Genomic DNA, 8,572 nt, shown 5'->3' with positions numbered 1-8,572 from the left:
TTGATCCATCAAATGCCCACCTTCTGGTGCTCCCCCAAACACTTCCCAGAGGAACTTGTGTGCTGTCTTTGTGATGTCTATCCCCCAAAACCTTTAAAATCAAAACACTTTGCACTTGCACACCTTCCAGTTCCCATCTGCAGCTGGAGCCGTCTGGAGAGTTGCAAAGGTCACTCCTTCCCCCAGCTGCTTTGATGAGTCCTTTGCACACCCAGGGCTCCTGTTAGATGAGGTGCCAGTTTCCCCTGACCTGGATCAAACTGGGCCTGTGGCAACCAGAAGCTCAGTGCTTAGAAGATGCATAGACACCTGCCAGATATTCTGTGCTCCCCACAATTTTCCTGAATGCTCTATCAGCCACATCTCCAAACAGAAGAAATGTATCTGCTCAACCTTATCTCAGTCAGAGGACAAAATGAGAAAAAAAAGCCCAGAGTTTTGCAATATTTCACAGAGCTTTCTCAGAAAGAACATCTCTACAAAGACTGTCTCCACACAAGACATTGAGGTGGTATCTTTATTTTGCTTTTACACACAGGGGTCTTACACTTCACAAGGGTACAGTTTTTAACTGCAGCACAACACAGCCTGAGGATTTCCAAATATTCCATGCCACGCTGCCTTAATTCAAACATCTGTTATAATACATGGGGTGACAGTCCTTCTTAAGAGGAATAAGTGAGACTATGCTCAAATACAGTTCACAAAATAGAAGGAGAAAAGGTAAAAAGGAGAATGCAAAAGCTCTACAAAAACCCAGAAAATAACCTCAGGACAGCTCTCCACTCCCAGCAAAAAGCCTCTGAATTTTGGAATAACAATGACAAGAACAGACTCAATGACCCTTTTCAATTTCATCTTGATACCACTTCCCTAGATGGAAAATCCCAACTCTCCTTAAATATGGAGCATGACGCTTATGCCGTGGAATATTCTTACTGATCATTCTGGGTCTCAAAGTCTGCCACATCTATTCCCCTCCTTCCCAACTGCCTCACACGTGCAACCAGAGAGCTCAGAGACCTTCATTCCCAGACAACAACTAAGATAACAGCAAGCTCATACTTTCTCTTTGTTCTAATTCAGGGACACTGGGAAGTTACTTCAAGAAAAATGTTAACTCTGTCCTGGGGTGTTATCTTCTTGCTCTCAAACTGAATCAAAATAATGAGTATGCTAGCTACAAAAAGAAAAAGTTTCTAATTGCATTGAGAAAATTAACTCACTTTCAGTCAACTAGCACATTCCACCCCTTATTTTATACCATTTGCTGAGGCCTTACCAATACACTCTAATTAATTACTACTATTATACATATGTACATACACACATATATACATACAAATATCATCCACTATTCCCTTAATCAATGGGCCATCCTTTTGAAATGTTCATTAAGTTCATTTAATTGATGACTTTGAGCTTCATTTGTCACAATAGTCTCCCAGGGCAGGAACGATGGTGTATCTAGTGCAGCTCGTGCCCATGATTTGTGGGTTAAAGATGTCAACTTCAAGGAAGCTGTCAGGTGCCACTTGTTGAAGCCAGCTCTGGTTTCATCCCCACTGCATTAGCCTGAAAGACACTTATTGAACACTGTTAGTATGGCATGTCGTATTATGTGGCAATTAACATCATGCAGTTCAATATTGAGTATTCTCACCCAGAATCAAATTCCCCTGAGGCACACATCAGACCTTACCGTCCTTCAGCGTCATCCACCAAGTGCTTCTGGGTTCTTGGGTGAAAACAATCCTATGAATTGTTTGCCTTTACCTGAGGCAGGAATAACCCGGACTACCTTCCTTAACACATTCTTCATGTGCACTACAGGGACTTTATGGCTTTCTGCAGTATGTAGAACTTCTGATGGGTCAGGCTTGATGAATCCTTTAGTGTTGACCAACCAAGTGGCCTTTGCTAAATGTGAATCCCAGTTTTTGAAGGTTCCACCCCCCATTGCCTTTAGTGTAGTTTTTAACAGACCATTTTACCTTTCAATTTTCCCAGAGGCTGGTGCATGATATGGCATGTGGTACACCCACTCAATACCATGCTCTTTGGCCCAAGTGTATATAAAACTAGTTTTGAAATTAGTCCCATTGTCTGACTCAGTTCTTTCTAGTGTACCATGTCAACAAAAGACTTGCTTTTCAAAATCCAGTATAGTGTTCTGGGCAGCAGCATGGGGTACAGCATATGTTTCCAGTCATCCGGTGGTTGCTTCCACCATCGTAAGTACGTAGCACTTTTTTGGCAGGTTTGTGGAAGTGTAATAAATCAATCCCCCAAGCCTCTCTGTACTTATGTTTTAACCATCACCCTCCATACCATACAAGCTTTAACCACTTACCTCATTTGATTGTGGAGCATGTTTTACATTAATGGATAACCTGTGCAATACTGTCCATAGTTAAGTCCACCTCTCAGTCACAAGCCAATTTATATGTCGCATCCCTTCATTGATGACCTGGAGCATCATGGGTCCACCAAGCTAGAAGAAGTTCATGTTGCCAGTCCAAATCCACGTCAGCTACTTTAATCTTAGCGGCCTGATCTGTTTTGATGTTCTTCAGTGGACCAGCTTTTAGGCACATGAGCACCTACATGATGTACTTTTACAGGCATGTTCTCCAGCCGAGCAGCAATATCTTACAACAATGCAGCAGCCCAAATGGGTTTGCCTCTTCACTGCCAGTTGCTCTGCTTCCATTGCTGTAACCACCCCGTAGGGCATTTGCCACCATCCATGAGTCAGTGTGGAGATAAACTACTGGCCACTTGTCTCATCCAGTAATGTCCAAAGCCAGCTGGATGGCTTTCACCTCTTCAAATTGGCTTGATTCACCTTGTCCCTCAGTGTCTTCTATGACTTGTTGTGTGGGACTACACACAGCAGCTTTCCACCTCTGATGCTTTCCTACGAGACAGCAGGATCCATTAGTGAACAGGCCATACTGCTTTCATTCTCTGGTAGCTTGTTATATGGTGGGGCTTCTTCCTTTTCACCTGGCAACATTCTGAAGTCTTAGCCTTCTGACCAATCTGTGATCACTTCTAGGATTCCTGGGTCACCAGAATTCCCCATTTGAGCCTGTTGTGTGATCAGTGTGATCCACTTCCTCCACATAGCATCAGTTGCATGATGTGTAGAGGGGACCTTCTCTTTGAACATCCAGCCCAGCACCAGCATTCAAGGTTCCAGGAGTAGCTGTGCTTCAGTACCAACCACTTCTGAAGCAGCTCAGATGCCTTCGTATGCTGCTAGTATTTCTTTTTCAGCTGGAGTGTAGCTGGCTTCCAAGCCTCTGTATCCTCAACTCCAAAAACCAAAGGGTTGACCTTGAGTCTCCCCAGATGCTTTCTGCCAGAGACTCCAGGTAAAGCCATTATCTCTACTGCAGTGCAGAGCATGTTTTTAACATCTAGTCCTGTCTGGACTGGCCTAAGGGCTACTGCATAAACTATCTCCCATTTAATTTATTCAAAGTCTTGTCATTGTTTAGTGCCCCACTCAAAATTGTTCTTTGTCTGAGTCATTTGATAGAGAGGGCTCATAATCTGACTGTAGTCTGGAATGTGCATTCTCTAAAAACCTAAAATGCCCAAGGAAGTTTGCATCTCCTTTTAATTAGTTAGTGGAGACATAGTTGCTATTTTGTTGATCACATCCATTGGGATCTGTGGACGCCCATCTTGCCATTTTATTCCCCAAAACTGGGTCTCTCATGCAGGTCCTTTGACCTTGTTTCATTTTATGGTAAAACTGGCTTTCGAAATAATTTGAATTATTCTCTCACCTTTCTCAAAAACTTCTTTTGCTATGTTGCCCCATACAATGATGTCATCAATATATTGCAGATGTTCTGGAGCTTTACCTTGTTCCAGCATGTTTTGGATCAGTTCATGGCAGATGGTCAGGCATCCATTCCACCCCTGGGGCAGCTGATTCCAGGTGTACTGGCTGCCCTTCCAGGTGAAAGCAAACTGTGGCCTGCACTCTGTTGCCAAACAAATAGAGAAAAACACCTTAGCAATGTCAGTTGTGGCATACCACTGAGATGCCTTGGACTCCAGTTCAAATTGTAATTCTAACATGTCTCGCACAGCAGCATTTAGTGGTGGCATAACTTCATTCAGGCCATGATAGTCTACTGTTAGTCTCCACTCCTCACTTGACTTCAGGCTGTAAAAAGGTGAGTCAGTTTAATTGATCGCTCTCTGTCTCTCTGGTTGACAAATTAACTTACAGAAAGGAATCAGAAAGTCTCAATTGGTGTGATATTGCCAGTGATGCACTGTTGTGGTAGCAATTGGTACCTGCTGTTCTTTGACCCTCAGCAATCCTACAACAGAAGGGTCTTCTGAGAGACCAGGCAAAGCAGACAGCTGTTTAATGTCCTCTGTTTCCACAGCTGCTATGCCAAAAGCCCCCCAATACCATTTTGGGTCCTTAAAATACCCTCTTCTGAGGAAGTCTATGCCAAGGATGCATGGAGCATCTGGGTCAGTCACAATGGGACGCTTTTGCCAGTCCTTCCCAGCTACATTCATTTCAGTCTCTAATACAGTCAGCTCCTGGGATCCCCCAGTCACTTCAGAAATACCGATGGGTTTTGTTCCTTTATGGTTTGATGTGGTTATTGTGCACTGAGCACTGGTGTCTACCAAGGTTCTGTGCTCCTGGAGCTCTGTTGTACCAGGTCATCGTATCTGCACAGTCCAGTAAACCCTGTTGTCCCTTTCCTCTGCCTGGCTGGAGGCAGGGCCCCACTAATAGGCATTGATGAGTGAATTTGTTATGCACTTTTTGTGGATATGAATTAGAAGTTCCTTCAAGAAGAACAGAATTTCTTCTACCCCTTCTGGAAACTGGAGCATCAATTTTCTGAGAAGTTTTTCCTTTCAATTCACATATCCATTCTGTCCCAACTCTTCATGTTTTCTCCATTATGACGCAGGAAACACTGCTGTGTGCCTCTTTTTGTGCACTTTTTATGTCCTCTCTCTTGAGATCAGAAATGCCTACTCCTAATAGCTGAAATATTGTTTTGTACAGGTGGTGAGTGGAACCTGTCATCTCTGAGTGCTTTGATTTCCAGTAGCAGCTTTTCAAACCAGTCATCAGATTTTTTTGACAGTTTCACTACAGTCAAGACACAGGCCCATAGAGAGGTAGCAAGATTGTCCTTGAAGTCCTGTAGTTGGTCAGCCACACCATTCATGTTTTGTACACCTCTACTTGTTCAGTTCATTCCTGCCAATGATCTAGCATATGCCAGTGATGTGCTTTGTATGAAATTCTGCCACATGGGTTGTCTACAATTGATTCAATCTGGATCTGTCCCCTCCTGACTGTTTGGGCTGAAATAAATTGTCTCCCACACAGCTAATTCTCTCAGACACTGGATATCTCTCTCCATAGTGTTCCGCTTCCATGGGTGACATACAACATCTTCCTTGAAGGGAAACTTTCACTTCATGACTGTCAGGAGTCGACTCCAGAGGCTGGAGGATTTTTTGTTTCTTGCAATTGTTCTGTCAATGGCTGCAGCCCTCAACAGAGATCCCAGCTGCTTGGCTTCCTTACCCTCTCATTCCAGACCACTGGCTCCATTATTCCAGCATCAGAGCAGCCACATTATGATGTTCTTACCTTCACAATGACTGAAATATTTTCATGTCTCACAGCTCACTTTGAGAAAAGGATTGAGTGGTTATCTCTTGCTCTCTTCCTTACAATGATGATAACATGCTCTCGTCCTCATCTGCTGCATGAATAGTCTTTTGTGTCACTCTCTTTACAGGGGCAATTGATGCTGACATGGGCTCATCGTCATCTTATTTCCAGAGTCTAAGGAGTCACAGTGCATGTCACAGTGGTGGCTGGAATGACTGTCACTGGGATTGTCATAGCTACTGTGCCTGTTGTCAAGGTCGAAGCACCAGCAATGTCCAGTGTGGGGGCTGGAGTAGCTGCCTTGGAAGTTGTAGTAGCTGTTCTGCATGTCATCAAGGCTCAAACAGACACAACATATGTTGCAGGAGCTGGAGTAGCTGCAGTCTGCCTAAATAACCTTATGTCCCTCAGTAATCCTATCACTAGCAATAACTGACACACATGCAGCAAACATGACAATACCAACAGGGTATGATCAAATCCCCAAGGATATTCAAAATTGTCAAAAACATGTGTAATCTGTCCTAATAAAAAATGGAAAGGTGTTAGGTAGCTTTTCTATAGATTGGCTTGTCCAATTGAAAACAACATAGGCACAGTTTTCTTTAATCTTTACCAGAGGGCTCTCAAGGTACAAGAAAAATGAATATAAATTCACTACCAGCTGAAGTATGATGAAGTAGGTCACTGGTACAAAACACAGCAAGACCATCACTGTAGACCAATTTCCAGAGCCGACAGACTGCACAAAATTATTGGTAAAATATATCCAGCACAAGTAAGGCACTGAAGAACACAATATAGAGAGTAGCTGAAATGTTTGCTACGGTATTTTTAAACCAACATAATAAATCTGATCTGCTTTGACACTGCCAAATGACCCCCAAAGCACATGAACCTGTGGTTATCTCAACCCTGTGACTTGACACCTGGTCAAGAAAACTGAAATTGAATCACAACAGTAAAACCACCAAAACCTTCAAATTTTAACCCTTCTCTATTACCAAATTTTAGTGTCTCAGGCCCCATGCTGGGTGCCAAAAAAGACTGAGCTAGAAATTCTAAACTACAATAGCTGCTTGTGTACTCCCTGCTCCCACCTCCCAAAAGGGGAAAGGGAGAAACTCAAGGATTGAGATAAACACAACTTAATAAAATAACAAAATAATACTAACATACCACTACTACTACTAATGCATGTAGAATGGAAATGGAATATAAAATAAAAGATATTGAAAGCAATTCCTCATGAACTCCATCCATGCTGAGCAGCCAGGCCCAGAAAGAGAGAGAGCACCCAGGTACTGAACAGCCAGTCCCGGGGATAGAAGACAGAAAAAGGCAGAAAGGCCCAGAGGCCAAGTGCAAAACAACAGGATGGCAAAAAAGTCAAACTAGGAGAACTCCTGATCGGGACTCCATCAAAATGGAGCATAAACCAGAACGGGTCTCCCTCTCTCCTCCTAGCCAGAAAATCCCACTCTCCTTAAATACGAAGCATGACTCTAATCGGATGGAATATTTTTACTGATTATCCATGTACCTCTTCCCAGCTACCTCACACCTGAAGACAGAGAACTCAGAGACCTTGGCTCCCAGACAAAAACTAAAAAACTTTAACTCTGTCCCAGGGTGTTATCTTCTTGTTCTCAAACTAAATCAAAACAACTATTGTGCTAGCTATGAAAAAGAACAGTTTCTAACTGCATGAAGGAAATTATCACTCTTTCCATCAAACCAGCACACTGACTTTAAGCTTCAACTGTCCCATAACCCTCAGGACTGTGAGCTCCAACAGTGCGTGATCACTGCAGCCCAGGTTGGCTCCAATCTTGATGGATCTGATTATATCACTTGTGTTGGTGACCAACAGATCCACACATCCCCTCTGGTACAGCTGTCTATCACTTGGCCTAAGAAGTTATTCTATCTAAAGGGCACCTCTGACAAGCCCCTCAGGAAAGCTCAGCAGTGTGTTCAGGTTGTCCAATGCAGGAAATTGCCTCCCGCTCTCATAGGGTAAAAACCATCATGAACCATATAGTGAGGAGCTGCAGTACACAAACCCTTGAGCTGGAGCAACCCAAGAGGCAGCAGTTTTACACCAGGAGGGGCTGGTTTCTTGTCACTTCGGTAAGACAGACACGCTGATTCTCTAAGATGTCGTTCACAACTCTGTTTATTATAGCTCACACTACTGGAAGAGATTAGCACAGATAAACCTACAATCCTTTAGATGTGGAGAGCCCTGTGCAGAGGAGCTTCACACAGCACTCCAGTCAAACACAGCAAGACATGCAAACCCCTGTCATAAAAAACCACAAGTGCTTCTGTTTCAGTCTTTCAAGCCATTTAGGACTTTCATGCAATAAAGCAATTCTATTCATCATTTCTACTGTCACAGTAAAAAAAGATTGCATGCGGTCACAATCATGACACCAGCCTGTACTCAGGACTTACCTTTCATCAGGGCCTTGTGGAAGGGATGGCTGTAGTCCTCTGCATTTCCTGAGAGCAAAGCCTCTCCCTGGTAACTATCTTCACTCAACAAATACCACTTCCGGGCACTCCCCAAACACCTTGCAAAGGAACAAGTGTGATGTCTTCGTGCCATCCATACCCCAAAACCTTTAAATCAAAGCACTCTGCACTCGCACACCTCACAGTTCCCATCTGCAACTGGAGCTGCCGAGTGAGTTGGAAAGGTCACTCGCCCCACCTCACTACTTCGACGAGGCCTTTACAAAACAGGGTTACTGTTAGGGCAGGGGCCAGTATCCCCTGACCTGGATCGAACTGGGCCCTGTTGCAGCCAGAAGCTCAGTGCTCAAAAGTGATGTAGACACCTGCCAGCAATCCCCTTCTGTTCATGTTTTTCCTTAGTGTTCTATC

The sequence above is a fragment of the Nesoenas mayeri genome (genome assembly GCF_963082525.1).
Source record: "Nesoenas mayeri genome assembly, chromosome: 14".
NCBI classification, from domain to species: domain Eukaryota; kingdom Metazoa; phylum Chordata; class Aves; order Columbiformes; family Columbidae; genus Nesoenas; species Nesoenas mayeri.
This window is presented reverse-complemented; position numbering follows the sequence as displayed.